The sequence below is a fragment of the Coregonus clupeaformis genome, unplaced genomic scaffold (assembly GCF_020615455.1).
Source record: "Coregonus clupeaformis isolate EN_2021a unplaced genomic scaffold, ASM2061545v1 scaf0480, whole genome shotgun sequence".
NCBI classification, from domain to species: Eukaryota; Metazoa; Chordata; class Actinopteri; order Salmoniformes; family Salmonidae; genus Coregonus; species Coregonus clupeaformis.
Window position 1 is genome coordinate 24,919 of NW_025533935.1, and position 21,131 is coordinate 46,049.

The following is a 21,131-nucleotide window of genomic DNA, read 5'->3' on the forward strand; positions in this document are numbered from 1 at the left end:
TGTTTTACCATTTTCCTTTCAGGACAACCAGGGTTACAAGTAGAAAACAACACTATTTGACATAAACAGTTGCATTCATGAGTTTCATTGACAAATGTCAATAAACATAATAAAGTCTGCCAAAGCAAAAACCTGATCAAAATGAATTTACATGAATGCTGTAAGCACAGAAATACTTTGCTCAGTGGGAAATGAGTATCCAACTAGTCAGTGACAACTCTGTGGAGTTTGGAGTTTGTGACAGAAACTATGTGAGCTTATTAAAGTATTACAGACACTATGTACAGGGTTTTCCTTTGGTCTTCTATGTAGAAGAACCCCTTACCTTCTAACAACCCTTGTGTAGCTTGTGAGCGTCATAGAGCAAAACATGTTGCACGTGCATGTTCGGTAGAGTGTGAGCTTTTCATAGATAGCTTTTAATAGTTTGTAATTCAAACCATTCTGACTATACAGATGTTTTTGTAAAAACAAGACCAGGGCCTCTTCAGGATCCGCCTTTGTCTCACAAACACCGCTCTGTCTCAGCCCTCGTTGATCACACAGACTAACTCTTGGTACCACTGGATGCAGAAGACAAAGACAAATCCGATGGTACAACCCATGCGTCTATAGCTCAAACACACAATGTTTAAAAGGGGGTAGAATTCCTAAATCATGCCAGCCAAACAGTGGGTGTCATTGGGTTAATTGGGGGAAAAAATAACCGGCTTTGAAACATGGATGGCTGTATACCAACATTAGGTCATATATCACCTGTTGGCAACCAGCATCGTTGGCCATATTTCTATTTTGCCGAACCTCGCAATTCTCCATAATTAACACAATTTGATTAAAACAGCTGTTGCTGCTGAGAACGCAACACAAACCGGTGGTGCAAATGCTCTTTTCAAGATGCTCCTCCTTGATCACAACAAATGATACACCAAGACTATACTTTCAGGGATCATTTCTATAGTTCTTTACTTGAGAAATGTGTTTCGACAGTGTTAGGTCTCGCTATCCATGATGACGATTTAAGATATTCCTTTCAGAGCATGAATCTGGTGGCTAGGAATGACTTTGTTCATTTTCCTTCCACCTTTGATGACTGTTCTTTGTTCTTCAATGGGACATGGATGAAGGGATTATGTTCTGAGTGGATGTTGATCATGTAAAAAAAAAAATCCTAAATCCTTATTGTAATTAACAGAAAGCCTATGAAGCTAAAACTATCAGTCCTAAGACACCATCAAAAATCCATTTTTCATTTATCTGACTTTCATATATCTGCATGTCCAGCGTTAGTAATTTTTTGAAAAAGAGATTGAAAAGATGAAAATGAAAAAAGCGTATATGAAGAAAAATATTTTTTAAAAAAAATAAAATTCAAAACCCTTGTGTAGCTTGTGAGCGTCATAGAGCAAAACATGTTGCACGTGCATGTTCGGTAGAGTGTGAGCTTTTCATAGATAGCTTTTAATAGTTTGTAATTCAAACCATTCTGACTATACAGATGTTTTTGTAAAAACAAGACCAGGGCCTCTTCAGGATCCGCCTTTGTCTCACAAACACCGCTCTGTCTCAGCCCTCGTTGATCACACAGACTAACTCTTGGTACCACTGGATGCAGAAGACAAAGACAAATCCGATGGTACAACCCATGCGTCTATAGCTCAAACACACAATGTTTAAAAGGGGGTAGAATTCCTAAATCATGCCAGCCAAACAGTGGGTGTCATTGGGTTAATTGGGGGAAAAAATAACCGGCTTTGAAACATGGATGGCTGTATACCAACATTAGGTCATATATCACCTGTTGGCAACCAGCATCGTTGGCCATGTTTCTATTTTGCCGAACCTCGCAATTCTCCATAATTAACACAATTTGATTAAAACAGCTGTTGCTGCTGAGAACGCAACACAAACCGGTGGTGCAAATGCTCTTTTCAAGATGCTCCTCCTTGATCACAACAAATGATACACCAAGACTATACTTTCAGGGATCATTTCTATAGTTCTTTACTTGAGAAATGTGTTTCGACAGTGTTAGGTCTCGCTATCCGTGATGACGATTGAAGATATTCCTTTCAGAGCATGAATCTGGTGGCTAGGAATGACTTTGTTCATTTTCCTTCCACCTTTGATGACTGTTCTTTGTTCTTCAATGGGACATTGATGAAGGGATTATGTTCTGAGTGGATGTTGATCATGTAAAAAAAAAAATCCTAAATCCTTATTGTAATTAACAGAAAGCCTATGAAGCTAAAACTATCAGTCCTAAGACACCATCAAAAATCCATTTTTCATTTATCTGACTTTCATATATCTGCATGTCCAGCGCTTATATTTAGCTTCTCAATGAACTGTTTTACCATTTTCCTTTCAGGACAACCAGGGTTACAAGTAGAAAACAACACTATTTGACATAAACAGTTGCATTCATGAGTTTCATTGACAAATGTCAATAAACATAATAAAGTCTGCCAAAGCAAAAACCTGATCAAAATGAATTTACATGAATGCTGTAAGCACAGAAATACTTTGCTCAGTGGGAAATGAGTATCCAACTAGTCAGTGACAACTCTGTGGAGTTTGGAGTTTGTGACAGAAACTATGTGAGCTTATTAAAGTATTACAGACACTATGTACAGGGTTTTCCTTTGGTCTTCTATGTAGAAGAACCCCTTACCTTCTAACAACCCTTGTGTAGCTTGTGAGCGTCATAGAGCAAAACATGTTGCACGTGCATGTTCGGTAGAGTGTGAGCTTTTCATAGATAGCTTTTAATAGTTTGTAATTCAAACCATTCTGACTATACAGATGTTTTTGTAAAAACAAGACCAGGGCCTCTTCAGGATCCGCCTTTGTCTCACAAACACCGCTCTGTCTCAGCCCTCGTTGATCACACAGACTAACTCTTGGTACCACTGGATGCAGAAGACAAAGACAAATCCGATGGTACAACCCATGCGTCTATAGCTCAAACACACAATGTTTAAAAGGGGGTAGAATTCCTAAATCATGCCAGCCAAACAGTGGGTGTCATTGGGTTAATTGGGGGAAAAAATAACCGGCTTTGAAACATGGATGGCTGTATACCAACATTAGGTCATATATCACCTGTTGGCAACCAGCATCGTTGGCCATATTTCTATTTTGCCGAACCTCGCAATTCTCCATAATTAACACAATTTGATTAAAACAGCTGTTGCTGCTGAGAACGCAAACACAAACCGGTGGTGCAAATGCTCTTTTCAAGATGCTCCTCCTTGATCACAACAAATGATACACCAAGACTATACTTTCAGGGATCATTTCTATAGTTCTTTACTTGAGAAATGTGTTTCGACAGTGTTAGGTCTCGCTATCCATGATGACGATTTAAGATATTCCTTTCAGAGCATGAATCTGGTGGCTAGGAATGACTTTGTTCATTTTCCTTCCACCTTTGATGACTGTTCTTTGTTCTTCAATGGAACATGGATGAAGGGATTATGTTCTGAGTGGATGTTGATCATGTAAAAAAAAAAATCCTAAATCCTTATTGTAATTAACAGAAAGCCTATGAAGCTAAAACTATCAGTCCTAAGACACCATCAAAAATCCATTTTTCAGTTATCTGACTTTCATATATCTGCATGTCCAGCGCTTATATTTAGCTTCTCAATGAACTGTTTTACCATTTTCCTTTCAGGACAACCAGGGTTACAAGTAGAAAACAACACTATTTGACATAAACAGTTGCATTCATGAGTTTCATTGACAAATGTCAATAAACATAATAAAGTCTGCCAAAGCAAAAACCTGATCAAAATGAATTTACATGAATGCTGTAAGCACAGAAATACTTTGCTCAGTGGGAAATGAGTATCCAACTAGTCAGTGACAACTCTGTGGAGTTTGGAGTTTGTGACAGAAACTATGTGAGCTTATTAAAGTATTACAGACACTATGTACAGGGTTTTCCTTTGGTCTTCTATGTAGAAGAACCCCTTACCTTCTAACAACCCTTGTGTAGCTTGTGAGCGTCATAGAGCAAAACATGTTGCACGTGCATGTTCGGTAGAGTGTGAGCTTTTCATAGATAGCTTTTAATAGTTTGTAATTCAAACCATTCTGACTATACAGATGTTTTTGTAAAAACAAGACCAGGGCCTCTTCAGGATCCGCCTTTGTCTCACAAACACCGCTCTGTCTCAGCCCTCGTTGATCACACAGACTAACTCTTGGTACCACTGGATGCAGAAGACAAAGACAAATCCGATGGTACAACCCATGCGTCTATAGCTCAAACACACAATGTTTAAAAGGGGGTAGAATTCCTAAATCATGCCAGCCAAACAGTGGGTGTCATTGGGTTAATTGGGGGAAAAAATAACCGGCTTTGAAACATGGATGGCTGTATACCAACATTAGGTCATATATCACCTGTTGGCAACCAGCATCGTTGGCCATATTTCTATTTTGCCGAACCTCGCAATTCTCCATAATTAACACAATTTGATTAAAACAGCTGTTGCTGCTGAGAACGCAACACAAACCGGTGGTGCAAATGCTCTTTTCAAGATGCTCCTCCTTGATCACAACAAATGATACACCAAGACTATACTTTCAGGGATCATTTCTATAGTTCTTTACTTGAGAAATGTGTTTCGACAGTGTTAGGTCTCGCTATCCATGATGACGATTTAAGATATTCCTTTCAGAGCATGAATCTGGTGGCTAGGAATGACTTTGTTCATTTTCCTTCCACCTTTGATGACTGTTCTTTGTTCTTCAATGGAACATTGATGAAGGGATTATGTTCTGAGTGGATGTTGATCATGTAAAAAAAAAAATCCTAAATCCTTATTGTAATTAACAGAAAGCCTATGAAGCTAAAACTATCAGTCCTAAGACACCATCAAAAATCCATTTTTCATTTATCTGACTTTCATATATCTGCATGTCCAGCGCTTATGTTTAGCTTCTCAATGAACTGTTTTACCATTTTCCTTTCAGGACAACCAGGGTTACAAGTAGAAAACAACACTATTTGACATAAACAGTTGCATTCATGAGTTTCATTGACAAATGTCAATAAACATAATAAAGTCTGCCAAAGCAAAAACCTGATCAAAATGAATTTACATGAATGCTGTAAGCACAGAAATACTTTGCTCAGTGGGAAATGAGTATCCAACTAGTCAGTGACAACTCTGTGGAGTTTGGAGTTTGTGACAGAAACTATGTGAGCTTATTAAAGTATTACAGACACTATGTACAGGGTTTTCCTTTGGTCTTCTATGTAGAAGAACCCCTTACCTTCTAACAACCCTTGTGTAGCTTGTGAGCGTCATAGAGCAAAACATGTTGCACGTGCATGTTCGGTAGAGTGTGAGCTTTTCATAGATAGCTTTTAATAGTTTGTAATTCAAACCATTCTGACTATACAGATGTTTTTGTAAAAACAAGACCAGGGCCTCTTCAGGATCCGCCTTTGTCTCACAAACACCGCTCTGTCTCAGCCCTCGTTGATCACACAGACTAACTCTTGGTACCACTGGATGCAGAAGACAAAGACAAATCCGATGGTACAACCCATGCGTCTATAGCTCAAACACACAATGTTTAAAAGGGGGTAGAATTCCTAAATCATGCCAGCCAAACAGTGGGTGTCATTGGGTTAATTGGGGGAAAAAATAACCGGCTTTGAAACATGGATGGCTGTATACCAACATTAGGTCATATATCACCTGTTGGCAACCAGCATCGTTGGCCATATTTCTATTTTGCCGAACCTCGCAATTCTCCATAATTAACACAATTTGATTAAAACAGCTGTTGCTGCTGAGAACGCAACACAAACCGGTGGTGCAAATGCTCTTTTCAAGATGCTCCTCCTTGATCACAACAAATGATACACCAAGACTATACTTTCAGGGATCATTTCTATAGTTCTTTACTTGAGAAATGTGTTTCGACAGTGTTAGGTCTCGCTATCCATGATGACGATTTAAGATATTCCTTTCAGAGCATGAATCTGGTGGCTAGGAATGACTTTGTTCATTTTCCTTCCACCTTTGATGACTGTTCTTTGTTCTTCAATGGAACATGGATGAAGGGATTATGTTCTGAGTGGATGTTGATCATGTAAAAAAAAAAATCCTAAATCCTTATTGTAATTAACAGAAAGCCTATGAAGCTAAAACTATCAGTCCTAAGACACCATCAAAAATCCATTTTTCAGTTATCTGACTTTCATATATCTGCATGTCCAGCGCTTATATTTAGCTTCTCAATGAACTGTTTTACCATTTTCCTTTCAGGACAACCAGGGTTACAAGTAGAAAACAACACTATTTGACATAAACAGTTGCATTCATGAGTTTCATTGACAAATGTCAATAAACATAATAAAGTCTGCCAAAGCAAAAACCTGATCAAAATGAATTTACATGAATGCTGTAAGCACAGAAATACTTTGCTCAGTGGGAAATGAGTATCCAACTAGTCAGTGACAACTCTGTGGAGTTTGGAGTTTGTGACAGAAACTATGTGAGCTTATTAAAGTATTACAGACACTATGTACAGGGTTTTCCTTTGGTCTTCTATGTAGAAGAACCCCTTACCTTCTAACAACCCTTGTGTAGCTTGTGAGCGTCATAGAGCAAAACATGTTGCACGTGCATGTTCGGTAGAGTGTGAGCTTTTCATAGATAGCTTTTAATAGTTTGTAATTCAAACCATTCTGACTATACAGATGTTTTTGTAAAAAACAAGACCAGGGCCTCTTCAGGATCCGCCTTTGTCTCACAAACACCGCTCTGTCTCAGCCCTCGTTGATCACACAGACTAACTCTTGGTACCACTGGATGCAGAAGACAAAGACAAATCCGATGGTACAACCCATGCGTCTATAGCTCAAACACACAATGTTTAAAAGGGGGTAGAATTCCTAAATCATGCCAGCCAAACAGTGGGTGTCATTGGGTTAATTGGGGGAAAAAATAACCGGCTTTGAAACATGGATGGCTGTATACCAACATTAGGTCATATATCACCTGTTGGCAACCAGCATCGTTGGCCATATTTCTATTTTGCCGAACCTCGCAATTCTCCATAATTAACACAATTTGATTAAAACAGCTGTTGCTGCTGAGAACGCAACACAAACCGGTGGTGCAAATGCTCTTTTCAAGATGCTCCTCCTTGATCACAACAAATGATACACCAAGACTATACTTTCAGGGATCATTTCTATAGTTCTTTACTTGAGAAATGTGTTTCGACAGTGTTAGGTCTCGCTATCCATGATGACGATTTAAGATATTCCTTTCAGAGCATGAATCTGGTGGCTAGGAATGACTTTGTTCATTTTCCTTCCACCTTTGATGACTGTTCTTTGTTCTTCAATGGGACATGGATGAAGGGATTATGTTCTGAGTGGATGTTGATCATGTAAAAAAAAAAATCCTAAATCCTTATTGTAATTAACAGAAAGCCTATGAAGCTAAAACTATCAGTCCTAAGACACCATCAAAAATCCATTTTTCATTTATCTGACTTTCATATATCTGCATGTCCAGCGTTGTTAACTGTTAGGAATAAGGAAAAAGTAAAAATATGCGAAAAGAGTAAAGAGACAATAGAGAAAAAAAAAAAAATATAAGGATTAACAACCCTTGTGTAGCTTGTGAGCGTCATAGAGCAAAACATGTTGCACGTGCATGTTCGGTAGAGTGTGAGCTTTTCATAGATAGCTTTTAATAGTTTGTAATTCAAACCATTCTGACTATACAGATGTTTTTGTAAAAACAAGACCAGGGCCTCTTCAGGATCCGCCTTTGTCTCACAAACACCGCTCTGTCTCAGCCCTCGTTGATCACACAGACTAACTCTTGGTACCACTGGATGCAGAAGACAAAGACAAATCCGATGGTACAACCCATGCGTCTATAGCTCAAACACACAATGTTTAAAAGGGGGTAGAATTCCTAAATCATGCCAGCCAAACAGTGGGTGTCATTGGGTTAATTGGGGGAAAAAATAACCGGCTTTGAAACATGGATGGCTGTATACCAACATTAGGTCATATATCACCTGTTGGCAACCAGCATCGTTGGCCATATTTCTATTTTGCCGAACCTCGCAATTCTCCATAATTAACACAATTTGATTAAAACAGCTGTTGCTGCTGAGAACGCAACACAAACCGGTGGTGCAAATGCTCTTTTCAAGATGCTCCTCCTTGATCACAACAAATGATACACCAAGACTATACTTTCAGGGATCATTTCTATAGTTCTTTACTTGAGAAATGTGTTTCGACAGTGTTAGGTCTCGCTATCCATGATGACGATTTAAGATATTCCTTTCAGAGCATGAATCTGGTGGCTAGGAATGACTTTGTTCATTTTCCTTCCACCTTTGATGACTGTTCTTTGTTCTTCAATGGGACATGGATGAAGGGATTATGTTCTGAGTGGATGTTGATCATGTAAAAAAAAAAATCCTAAATCCTTATTGTAATTAACAGAAAGCCTATGAAGCTAAAACTATCAGTCCTAAGACACCATCAAAAATCCATTTTTCATTTATCTGACTTTCATATATCTGCATGTCCAGCGCTTATGTTTAGCTTCTCAATGAACTGTTTTACCATTTTCCTTTCAGGACAACCAGGGTTACAAGTAGAAAACAACACTATTTGACATAAACAGTTGCATTCATGAGTTTCATTGACAAATGTCAATAAACATAATAAAGTCTGCCAAAGCAAAAACCTGATCAAAATGAATTTACATGAATGCTGTAAGCACAGAAATACTTTGCTCAGTGGGAAATGAGTATCCAACTAGTCAGTGACAACTCTGTGGAGTTTGGAGTTTGTGACAGAAACTATGTGAGCTTATTAAAGTATTACAGACACTATGTACAGGGTTTTCCTTTGGTCTTCTATGTAGAAGAACCCCTTACCTTCTAACAACCCTTGTGTAGCTTGTGAGCGTCATAGAGCAAAACATGTTGCACGTGCATGTTCGGTAGAGTGTGAGCTTTTCATAGATAGCTTTTAATAGTTTGTAATTCAAACCATTCTGACTATACAGATGTTTTTGTAAAAACAAGACCAGGGCCTCTTCAGGATCCGCCTTTGTCTCACAAACACCGCTCTGTCTCAGCCCTCGTTGATCACACAGACTAACTCTTGGTACCACTGGATGCAGAAGACAAAGACAAATCCGATGGTACAACCCATGCGTCTATAGCTCAAACACACAATGTTTAAAAGGGGGTAGAATTCCTAAATCATGCCAGCCAAACAGTGGGTGTCATTGGGTTAATTGGGGGAAAAAATAACCGGCTTTGAAACATGGATGGCTGTATACCAACATTAGGTCATATATCACCTGTTGGCAACCAGCATCGTTGGCCATATTTCTATTTTGCCGAACCTCGCAATTCTCCATAATTAACACAATTTGATTAAAACAGCTGTTGCTGCTGAGAACGCAACACAAACCGGTGGTGCAAATGCTCTTTTCAAGATGCTCCTCCTTGATCACAACAAATGATACACCAAGACTATACTTTCAGGGATCATTTCTATAGTTCTTTACTTGAGAAATGTGTTTCGACAGTGTTAGGTCTCGCTATCCATGATGACGATTTAAGATATTCCTTTCAGAGCATGAATCTGGTGGCTAGGAATGACTTTGTTCATTTTCCTTCCACCTTTGATGACTGTTCTTTGTTCTTCAATGGGACATTGATGAAGGGATTATGTTCTGAGTGGATGTTGATCATGTAAAAAAAAAAATCCTAAATCCTTATTGTAATTAACAGAAAGCCTATGAAGCTAAAACTATCAGTCCTAAGACACCATCAAAAATCCATTTTTCAGTTATCTGACTTTCATATATCTGCATGTCCAGCGCTTATATTTAGCTTCTCAATGAACTGTTTTACCATTTTCCTTTCAGGACAACCAGGGTTACAAGTAGAAAACAACACTATTTGACATAAACAGTTGCATTCATGAGTTTCATTGACAAATGTCAATAAACATAATAAAGTCTGCCAAAGCAAAAACCTGATCAAAATGAATTTACATGAATGCTGTAAGCACAGAAATACTTTGCTCAGTGGGAAATGAGTATCCAACTAGTCAGTGACAACTCTGTGGAGTTTGGAGTTTGTGACAGAAACTATGTGAGCTTATTAAAGTATTACAGACACTATGTACAGGGTTTTCCTTTGGTCTTCTATGTAGAAGAACCCCTTACCTTCTAACAACCCTTGTGTAGCTTGTGAGCGTCATAGAGCAAAACATGTTGCACGTGCATGTTCGGTAGAGTGTGAGCTTTTCATAGATAGCTTTTAATAGTTTGTAATTCAAACCATTCTGACTATACAGATGTTTTTGTAAAAACAAGACCAGGGCCTCTTCAGGATCCACCTTTGTCTCACAAACACCGCTCTGTCTCAGCCCTCGTTGATCACACAGACTAACTCTTGGTACCACTGGATGCAGAAGACAAAGACAAATCCTTTGGTAAAACCCATGCGTCTATAGCTCAAACACACAATGTTTAAAAGGGGGTAGAATTCCTAAATCATGCCAGCCAAACAGTGGGTGTCATTGGGTTAATTGGGGGGGGAAAATAACCGGCTTTGAAACATGGATGGCTGTATACCAACATTAGGTCATATATCACCTGTTGGCAACCAGCATCGTTGGCCATATTTCTATTTTGCCGAACCTCGCAATTCTCCATAATTAACACAATTTGATTAAAACAGCTGTTGCTGCTGAGAACGCAACACAAACCGGTGGTGCAAATGCTCTTTTCAAGATGCTCCTCCTTGATCACAACAAATGATACACCAAGACTATACTTTCAGGGATCATTTCTATAGTTCTTTACTTGAGAAATGTGTTTCGACAGTGTTAGGTCTTGCTATCCATGATGACGATTTAAGATATTCCTTTCAGAGCATGAATCTGGTGGCTAGGAATGACTTTGTTCATTTTCCTTCCACCTTTGATGACTGTTCTTTGTTCTTCAATAGAACATGGATGAAGGGATTATGTTCTGAGTGGATGTTGATCATGTAAAAAAAAAAAATCCTTATTGTAATTAACAGAAAGCCTAGGAAGCTAAAACTATCAGTCCTGAGACACCATCAAAAATCCATTTTTCATTTATCAGACTTTCATATATCTGCATGTCCAGCGCTTATATTTAGCTTCTCAATGAACTGTTTTACCATTTTCCTTTCAGGACAACCAGGGTTACAAGTAGAAAACAACAGTATTTGACATAAACAGTTGCATTCATGAGTTTCATTGACAAATGTCAATAAACATAATAAAGTCTGCCAAAGGAAAAACCTGATCAAAATGAATTTACATGAATGCTGTAAGCACAGAAATACTTTGCTCAGTGGGAAATGAGTATCCAACTAGTCAGTGACAACTCTGTGGAGTTTGGAGTTTGTGACAGAAACTATGTGAGCTTATTAAAGTATTACAGACACTATGTACAGGGTTTTCCTTTGGTCTTCTATGTAGAAGAACCCTTACCTTCTAACAACCCTTGTGTAGCTTGTGAGCGTCATAGAGCAAAACATGTTGCACGTGCATGTTCGGTAGAGTGTGAGCTTTTCATAGATAGCTTTTAATTAGGGGTGTAACGATCCATCTACTACATCGATGTATCGATTTATATTCATATGATCCAACTACATCGATCTGTGCTCGGCGAGTTGGCCTTTTGGACAACATATATCGATCTAACATCGTTTTAAAATGTAATAAATCGATTGTATCGATACTAGGAAATAACCCATTGGATTTAAGCACGTCAGACTTCATATGCAGGGGTGCACATAACTGGTACGCAGATACGCAACGCGACAAAAATCAGGAATGCGTAATGCCACTTGTGTTACTACGCGCCTTTGCGTACTTGACCGATCTTCTCATCTAACCTTACACATGACATGTTGCTTGTCAACTACTGTCAGGGATGTCCAAAAAGCAACAGACATTAAGAAGCTTCTTTGGCGTTTCGCCACCTACAAAGAAACGCCAACTGGAGCCAGAGCCGAAGAAAATACTTTTTTCGGAAAAGTGGCTTGAAGCTAACGATGAGCGCACTGAAATGTGGTGCAAGATTTGCAGCTCAAATCCACATCTAGCAGACAAAACAGGTGCATTTTATAAAGGCTCAAAGAATTTCAACCATCCTTTATTTGACAAACATGAAAAGAGCAAGGAGCACACGAATGTGGCGCAAGCCATTGCTAAAAGCTAGCCGAGAATAAATTTCCAGTCGCCCACTTGCCAGATGGCGAGACAAGCTGAATGAAGAACAGCGGCAAGCTCTGTTTAATATTTTTCTCTTTCCATAAAGCTAAACACGCACGTCCCATGTCTTCCTATTCTGAGGATGTTCATTTACTGAATGCTTTTTGATGGATCTGAGGACATCACAAAAACTGAGCAGGAAATAGTTTACATTGTGTCTGTGTCCAGCAACGGAGAGTTTACTTCGGACTTTATTGGACTGATTGAATTGGGTGCTGACCGAACCGCACAGGCCATAACAGACGGACTTGTGAGACTTTTGGTAAGTTTCATAATACCAGATGGTCTGCATGGAGTCATGAAACACTGTTAAAAATATCAAGACTATTGCCAGCCATTAAAATGCAACTGGTTACCAAGTATTTATTTCAGTCACACTGGTTGAATTTTTGGCTAAAAGGTTACTGAATCGATTTCAAGTCACTGAATCGTTTCGGATCGTATCGTTCTAAATGAACCAATATCGTCCTTGAATCGTATCGACAACCACGAATCGTGATACAAATCGAATCGTTGTTAAAACGAATCGTTACACCCCTACTTTTAATAGTTTGTAATTCAAACCATTCTGACTATACAGATGTTTTTGTAAAAACAAGACCAGGGCCTCTTCAGGATCCACCTTTGTCTCACAAACACCGCTCTGTCTCAGCCCTCGTTGATCACACAGACTAACTCTTGGTACCACTGGATGCAGAAGACAAAGACAAATCCTTTGGTAAAACCCATGCGTCTATAGCTCAAACACACAATGTTTAAAAGGGGGTAGAATTCCTAAATCATGCCAGCCAAACAGTGGGTGTCATTGGGTTAATTGGGGGAAAAAATAACCGGCTTTGAAACATGGATGGCTGTATACCAACATTAGGTCATATATCACCTGTTGGCAACCAGCATCGTTGGCCATGTTTCTATTTTGCCGAACCTCGCAATTCTCCATAATTAACACAATTTGATTAAAACAGCTGTTGCTGCTGAGAACGCAACACAAACCGGTGGTGCAAATGCTCTTTTCAAGATGCTCCTCCTTGATCACAACAAATGATACACCAAGACTATACTTTCAGGGATCATTTCTATAGTTCTTTACTTGAGAAATGTGTTTCGACAGTGTTAGGTCTCGCTATCCATGATGACGATTTAAGATATTCCTTTCAGAGCATGAATCTGGTGGCTAGGAATGACTTTGTTAATTTTCCTTCCACCTTTGATGACAGTTCTTTGTTCTGCAATGGAACATGGATGAAGGGATTATGTTCTGAGTGGATGTTGATGATGTAAAAAAAAAAAATCCTAAATCCTTATTGTAATTAACAGAAAGCCTATAAAGCTGAAACTATCAGTCCTGAGACACCATCAAAAATCCATTTTTCATTTATCTGACTTTCATATATCTGCATGTCCAGCGCTTATATTTAGCTTCTCAATGAACTGTTTTACCATTTTCCTTTCAGGACAACCAGGGTTACAAGTAGAAAACAACACTATTTCACATAAACAGTTGCATTCATGAGTTTCATTGACAAATGTCAATAAACATAATAAAGTCTGCCAAAGCAAAAACCTGATCAAAATGAATTTACATGAATGCTGTAAGCACAGAAATACTTTGCTCAGTGGGAAATGAGTATCCAACTAGTCAGTGACAACTCTGTGGAGTTTGGAGTTTGTGACAGAAACTATGTGAGCTTATTAAAGTATTACAGACACTATGTACAGGGTTTTCCTTTGGTCTTCTATGTAGAAGAACCCCTTACCTTCTAACAACCCTTGTGTAGCTTGTGAGCATTATAGAGCAAAACATGTTGCACGTGCATGTTCGTTAGAGTGTGAGCTTTTCATAGATAGCTTTTAATAGTTTGTAATTCAAACCATTCTGACTCAGACAAACCCGATGGTACAACTCAGGCGTCTATAGCTCAAAGACACAATGTTTAAAAGGGGGTAGAATTCCTAAATCATGCCAGCCAAACAGTGGGTGTCGTTGGGTTAATTGGGGGGGAAAATAACCGGCTTTGAAACATGGATGGCTGTATACCAACATTAGGTCATATATCACCTGTTGGCAACCAGCATCGTTGGCCATATTTCTATTTTGCCGAACCTCGCAATTCTCCATAATTAACACAATTTGATTAAAACAGCTGTTGCTGCTGAGAACGCAACACAAACCGGTGGTGCAAATGCTCTTTTCAAGATGCTCCTCCTTGATCACAACAAATGATAAACCAAGACTATACTTTCAGGGATCATTTCTATAGTTCTTTACTTGAGAAATGTGTTTCGACAGTGTAAGGTCTCGCTATCCAAGATGGCGATTTTAGATATTCCTTTTGGACTATGAATCTGGCGGATAGGAATGACGTTGCTCACGTTCCTTCCACCTTTGAGGACTGTTCTTCAATGGATCATGGAGGAAGGGAGTGGATGATGATTATGTAAAAAATAAAATGTTTCCTAAATCCATATTGTAATTAACAGAAAGCCCATCAGTCCTGAGACACCATCAAAAATCCTCTTTTCAGTTATCTGATTTTCATTTATCTGCATGCCCAGCCCTTATATTTAGCTTCTCAATGAACTGTTTTACCATTTTCCTTTCAGGACAACCAGGGTTACAAGTAGAAAACAACACTATTTTACATAAACAGTTGCATTCATGAGTTTCATTGACAAATTATTTTTTTCATTGGCAAAATTAGCAAACTTAGGCATGACATGCCAGCAACAAATGCTGACAGTACACATCCAAATAACTGATGGAATTATGAAAGACACATTTTGAATTCCGTAAAGTGAGTGTTGTCTATCAACAATGACAAGCCACCATTACTGAGGATAATAGCGGACAATATTGCCACTCCTATTTGCTATATCTTTAATCTAAGCCTACTGGAAAAGTGTGTGTCCTCAGGCCTGGAGGGAAGCAAAAGTAATTCCGCTACCCAAGAATAGTAAAGCCCCCTTTACTGCCTCAAATAGCCGACCAATCAACCTGTTACCAACCCTAGTGGGAACTGTATTGTTAGACTTCAAAAACGTATGTGTTATGGCTTTACACCCCATGCTATATTGTGGATAAAGAGTTACCTGTCTAACAGAACACAGAGGGTGTTCTTTAATGGAAGCCTCTCCAACATAATCCAGGTAGAATCAGGAATTCCCCAGGGCAGCTGTCTAGGCCCCTTATTTTTTTCCAAAACTAATGACATACCACAGGCCTTTAGTAAAGCCAGTGTGTCTATGTATGCGGATGACTCAACACTATACACGTCAGCTACTACAGCGAGTGAAATCACTGCAACACTTAACAAAGAGCTGAAGTTAGTTTCAGAATGGGTGGCAAGGAATAAGTTAGTCATAAATATTTAAAAAACTAAAAGCATTGTATTTGGGACAAATCATTCATTAAACCTCAACTAAATATTGTAATAAATAAATAATGATGAAGATATTCCTTTCAGAGCGTGACTCTGGTGGCTAGGAGTGACTTTGCTCATTTTCCTTCCACCTTTGATGACTGTTGCTTGTTATTCAATGGGACTTGGATGAAGGGAATATGTTCTGAGTGGATGCTGATCATGTTAAAATAAATGAAAACAGCTGTTGACTGAGAACGCAACACAAACCGGCGGTGCAATTGCTCTTTTCAAGATGCTCCACCTTGATCACAACAGATGATACATTCAGGGATAATTTCTATAGTTATTTACTTGAGAAATGTGTTAGGTTATGCTATCCATGATGAACTTTTAAGATATTCCTTTCAATACATGGATGTGGTGACAAGGAATCCCTTCGCTCATTTTCATTAGACTCTCACTTGCATCTCGGACACTTCATTCAGGATAAATGGAGTAAGCCCTGATTTAGCCGGACCTGGAGCAGGTTTGTTGCTGTATAATTTTTTACCTGGTTAAACGGTGAGCCACCTCTGTAGTACCATTTATCCAGAGTTGAAATCAGAGTTGACTATAGTTACCTCACTAACTCCTCAAACCAGGTACGTAGCATAAGGCGCAAGCCTGCAAGTTTCAATAAAATGGCTTGTAATCAAGCCAGAGTTAGGCTAGCCAACAGTCAGAACTTATATACACCCTCAACCGGCATCCAGAATAACTATCAGTGGTAGGAATTTTTATAAAGGAAACTGCCTAAACCTTTTAAACTGGAACAACCATTTCAATAACGGGTGCAATAAATCGAACAAATTTTTGATTAGTTTGGACAAATGTATGTTATTTGTATTTGTAATTAGCTACACAATCAATGTACATGCAAAAACATAGATTAAAAACATTCCTAAAGACGTCTAGGTGCAGTAGAGCATGCTGTGAAGCATGATAATGATGGGTGTGGTTTTGATTGGAATAGTTTAGTGCTCGATTCAATCCGTAGCGCTGAAGAGTTGCTCTACAGTAAGAGAGAAATTTAAAGGTAATGTTCCCACATTAGCGGAGACTGCATTCACGACAAACGCTGCATATGTCAGGTCAATTGGAAATTACCTTTACATTTCATTCGCACTATAGCGCTGAACTTTAGCGATACAGATTTAATCGAGACCTAATTCTCCACAGAGTAAAACTTTAACAATCAAACTCTCACACTCAACTCTGGTTATTAACACCAACACTGGGGTTATTTTTTACCACTGAGTGTTAATTTAACTCTTACAGAGTTATTTTAACTTCCTGAATCAACACTAGAAATGTTATACTGAAAAATTAACACTAGGTCAGTAACACTGGCAAATTTGCTGCGAAAGGAACTAATACAGTCACAATATAATAATACAGTCACAATATATGCCTACCAAAATGCAACTACAATCAGTCAACCCAATGCTTTTCAACAACTTTGGGCAACTTACTAGTGAACACTATGACTTGCCTTAACTTTACACTGCCTTGTTCAACAGAAGAGTTATGGGATGGGTTACTGTAGAGCACTTTGTAACAACTGCTGATGTACAAAGATCTTTATAAATACATTTGATTGATTGAGGGATTGATTACGTTAGTTGAATTTGTCATGCTACGTATCCTGACTAGCACAATACAACCCATTGAAATAAGCAATAGCGTTTCTGCCCAAATTTCCTTAATCTCCACTCTGTAGAAATGCGGTGCATTTTATTTAGTGGAAACTGTGCAGACTGGCCGTGCATCTCATTTGGCACATTCACAGCTTCTTATTACCTGTTTAAAATACATCTATAGTACTTAATAGAGCGCTTAACGTGCCGTTGTCATAACCACAGAAACTGAACTACCTATTTTAAATTCTGAACATGTTGCAGTGAATGTTGTCTGAAAAAGTCTGAATAACTCTGAATCATAATCAATCTTAAATTACGTCAGGACTAGGGCTAATTCTAATTAAATTAATCCATTAAAAATATACATATTTCTGAGACATTGCTTGACTTCAGATTAATAACTTCTGGACTATTTAGTTCTTGACTAAATAAATTAACTATGTGGCAGGTTGTTAAGACCTGAGGTTGCTTCGGAAGCCTGGGATGGACCACAAAATGATTAAAGTGTTCTATGCATGAGTGTTCTATGCATGAGTGTTGTATGCAGGAGTGTTCTGTGCATGAGTGTTCTGTGCATGAGAGTACTGTGCATGACTGTTCTATGCATGAGTGTTCTGTGCCTGAGTGTTCTGTGCCTGAGTGTTCTGTGCATGAGCAAGGATTGGCAATCAAAACCAACAAAGATAAATATATACAGTGAGGGAAAAAAGTATTTGATACCCTGCTGATTTTGTACGTTTGCCCACTAACAAAGAAATGATCAGTCTATAATTTTAATGGTAGGTTTATTTGAACAGTGAGAGACAGAATAACAACAAAATCAAGAAAAACGCATGTCAAAAATGTTATAAATTGATTTGCATTTTAATGAGGGAAATAAGTATTTGACCCCCTCTCAATCAGAAAGATTTCTGGCTCCCAGGTGTCTTTTATACAGGTAACGAGCTGAGATTAGGAGCACACTCTTAAAGGGAGTGCTCCTAATCTCAGGTTGTTACCTGTATAAAAGTATAGATTTAATTCTAAATAGCTAGAATTAACATTCCTTGAATACTGCGAGAATGTGTAAGTGGGTAAAATAGTTGGGGTCAGACTAAACCATAATCCCTCTGACTCATAGATTTGGGTCAAAGATTTCCAGTGGCAAGGAACTTCCAGTCAGAGCTCTGTCACATGTAACACAGAAGTTACCAGTTACAAGGCAGAAACAGTACCATTTTTTGTGTGAAAACTGACAACAACGAGTGACATGTATCAAAGCTGTTACTTATTTTAGTGTCAATATGAACGTCACTCTCATATTACTGGGTCATTCCACGAAATTAGTGCTTTTTGCATCCCTTTGATATTTTAAGAGAAATTGTGCAGCAATATGTCATTTTAAAAGCCTGATATATTAAATGAAGTGCCCTTTAATATAGACCACGTAGAGAATACAATCAATCAGATTTTCAATATGAATAAAGACTTGCTGAAGTGCCAAGATTCAGCATTTTGACATGTCTCTCTGTAACCCCCCAAAATACTTTGTTTTCACCATCATTGTAAAGTCCTAGTTATTTTGTTGCTTTGACGAAGTCATTTCTGAAGATTTTTATTTATTTCATGTGATGAGTGAATCATTTACGTCTGTCCCTCATTTTAAGGTCAACCCTGTTACGTAAACAGAACTCGTTTTAATATGTTGAAACAATTCCTTTTTAAATATGTTTTTCAAAATAAACATTGAACATCTAAAAGTCAAATAGCGGTTGAACTGGTTCTACGGTTTCTGGTCATTTTCTGGTGTTCTGTGGTGGAAAATTGAGAGGGTTGAGCATAACATGTCAACCCTGTTACCCATAGATAGACGGGCTAAAAATGTTTCAACAATTTAAATGTTAAGCTTGCATTCAATTGCCACTCCCTGCTGCACACATAAGACGTTACCATTGGTGTATTAATAATCCTCCCTGAATCCAAGAATTTGACATGGGAGAGGGGACCAGTAACTTTATGATCAAACTTAATCAATTTAGAAGCAACAGTCATTTTTCATACTTTGGTCATCCTACTTTTGATCTGGTTTCATCCAAACATAATCTACATTTATTAAAAACATGGTTTTGACTGTGCGGGACCTTTTGAGCTTGGAACATTTGTTTTTTAGTAAGTTGAACATGTGCTCCTTATGACAAAATGTAAAGATTATACTAAACAAAAATATAAAACGCAACATGCAACAATTTCATTGATTTTACTGAGTTACATGTCATATGAGGAAATTAGGTCCTAATCTATAGATTTCACATGATTGGGAAGACAGATATGTATCTATTGTTCACAGAAACTGTACCTTTAACAAAACGGGCCTCACAATGGGCCTCAGGAGCTCGTCACAGTATTTTTGTGCATTCAAATTGCCATCGATAAAATGTAATTGTGTTCGTTGTCTGTAGCTTATGCCTGACCATACCATAACCCCACCGCCACCATGGGGCGCTTTGTTCACAACGTTGATATCAGCAAAACGCTCACCCACACAATGCCATACATGTGGTCTGCAGTTGTGAGGCCGATTGGACATATTGCCAAATTCTCTAAAACGATGTTTAACATTCACTTCTCTGGTGGACGTTCCTGGAGTCAGCATGCCAATTGCACACTCCCTCAAAACTTCAGACATCTGGAGGGCTTGGCCAGCCACTCTTAAATAGCACCTGGGCCAGCGCAGGTGAAACACCTTCCTACTAACGCGACGGCAACCAGCACAGGTGTAACACATACTGACTAACGAGGTGACACCAATTGGTGCACCCTACGTGCTAACGAGCTACACATGAGCTACACCTCAAAACATAAATGGTCAAACCAAAGCCTATAACACTGTTTAATCAGCTTCTTAATATGCCACACCTGTCAGGTGGATGGATTATCTTGGCAAATGACAAATGCTCAATAACAGGGATGTAAAGAAATTTGTGCACAAAATTGGAGAGAAATAAGCTTTTTGTGCGTATGGAAAATTTCTGGGATCTGTTATTTCAGCTCATGAAACATGGGACCAACACTTTACATGTTGCGTGTATATTTTTGTTCAGTGTAGTTGAAATCCCCAAAAACATTTGACCAAGTTACACTTCTCCAAAGGCACCGAATTGGTGGTGCCAAGAGTGTGCAAAGCTATCATCAAGGCAAAGGGTGTCTATTTGAAGAATCTCAAATATAAAATATATTTTGATTTGTTTAACACTTTTCTGGTTACTACATGATTCCATATGTGTTATTTCATAGTTTTGATGTCTTCACTATTATTCTACAATGTAAAAAAAATATGGACTGGTAGTGTATATACAGTATATATATATATATATATATACAGTGAGGGAAAAAAGTATTTGATCCCCTGCTGATTTTGTACGTTTGCCCACTGACAAAGAAATGATCAGTCTATTATTTTAATGGTAGGTTTATTTGAACAGTGAGAGACAGAATAACAACAGCAAAAATCCAGAAAAACGCATGTCAAAAATGTTATAAATTGATTTGCATTTTAATGAGGGAAATAAGTATTTGACCCTCTCTCAATCAGAAGGATTTCTGGCTCCCAGGTGTCTTTTATACAGGTAATGAGCTGAGATTAGGAGCACACTCTTAAAGGGAGTGCTCCTAATCTCAGCTTGTTACCTGTATAAAAGACACCTGTCCACAGAAGCAAACAATCAATCAGATTCCAAACTCTCCACCATGGCCAAAACCATAGAGCTCTCCAAGGAT

The 21,131-nt window shown here is 38.4% G+C and overlaps 11 non-coding genes and 1 pseudogene across 11 annotated transcripts; all 12 read left to right on the forward strand.

Annotated features, from left to right (window-relative positions):
- Positions 1-927: 927 nt before the first annotated feature.
- On the forward strand, positions 928-1,143 carry LOC123484843. Its single transcript, XR_006658725.1, has one exon. It is a non-coding gene; the product is annotated as a small nucleolar RNA U3 (small nucleolar RNA).
- An 823-nt stretch (positions 1,144-1,966) lies between these two features.
- Positions 1,967-2,182, forward strand: LOC123484870. The gene has a single exon (XR_006658752.1). It is a non-coding gene; the product is annotated as a small nucleolar RNA U3 (small nucleolar RNA).
- A 1,092-nt stretch (positions 2,183-3,274) lies between these two features.
- LOC123484863 lies at positions 3,275-3,490 on the forward strand. The gene has a single exon (XR_006658745.1). It is a non-coding gene; the product is annotated as a small nucleolar RNA U3 (small nucleolar RNA).
- Positions 3,491-4,581: 1,091 nt separating this feature from the next.
- On the forward strand, positions 4,582-4,797 carry LOC123484847. Its single transcript, XR_006658729.1, has one exon. It is a non-coding gene; the product is annotated as a small nucleolar RNA U3 (small nucleolar RNA).
- A 1,091-nt stretch (positions 4,798-5,888) lies between these two features.
- LOC123484871 lies at positions 5,889-6,104 on the forward strand. The gene has a single exon (XR_006658753.1). It is a non-coding gene; the product is annotated as a small nucleolar RNA U3 (small nucleolar RNA).
- A 1,092-nt stretch (positions 6,105-7,196) lies between these two features.
- Positions 7,197-7,412, forward strand: LOC123484844. Its single transcript, XR_006658726.1, has one exon. It is a non-coding gene; the product is annotated as a small nucleolar RNA U3 (small nucleolar RNA).
- Positions 7,413-8,235: 823 nt separating this feature from the next.
- LOC123484845 lies at positions 8,236-8,451 on the forward strand. Its single transcript, XR_006658727.1, has one exon. It is a non-coding gene; the product is annotated as a small nucleolar RNA U3 (small nucleolar RNA).
- A 1,091-nt stretch (positions 8,452-9,542) lies between these two features.
- Positions 9,543-9,758, forward strand: LOC123484855. The gene has a single exon (XR_006658737.1). It is a non-coding gene; the product is annotated as a small nucleolar RNA U3 (small nucleolar RNA).
- Positions 9,759-10,850: 1,092 nt separating this feature from the next.
- On the forward strand, positions 10,851-11,066 carry LOC123484872. Its single transcript, XR_006658754.1, has one exon. It is a non-coding gene; the product is annotated as a small nucleolar RNA U3 (small nucleolar RNA).
- Positions 11,067-13,385: 2,319 nt separating this feature from the next.
- On the forward strand, positions 13,386-13,601 carry LOC121541059. Its single transcript, XR_005995700.1, has one exon. It is a non-coding gene; the product is annotated as a small nucleolar RNA U3 (small nucleolar RNA).
- Positions 13,602-14,564: 963 nt separating this feature from the next.
- LOC121540945 lies at positions 14,565-14,770 on the forward strand. The gene has a single exon (XR_005995595.1). It is a non-coding gene; the product is annotated as a small nucleolar RNA U3 (small nucleolar RNA).
- Positions 14,771-15,727: 957 nt separating this feature from the next.
- Positions 15,728-15,904, forward strand: LOC121540946 (annotated as a pseudogene).
- The last annotated feature ends 5,227 nt before the right edge of the window (positions 15,905-21,131 follow it).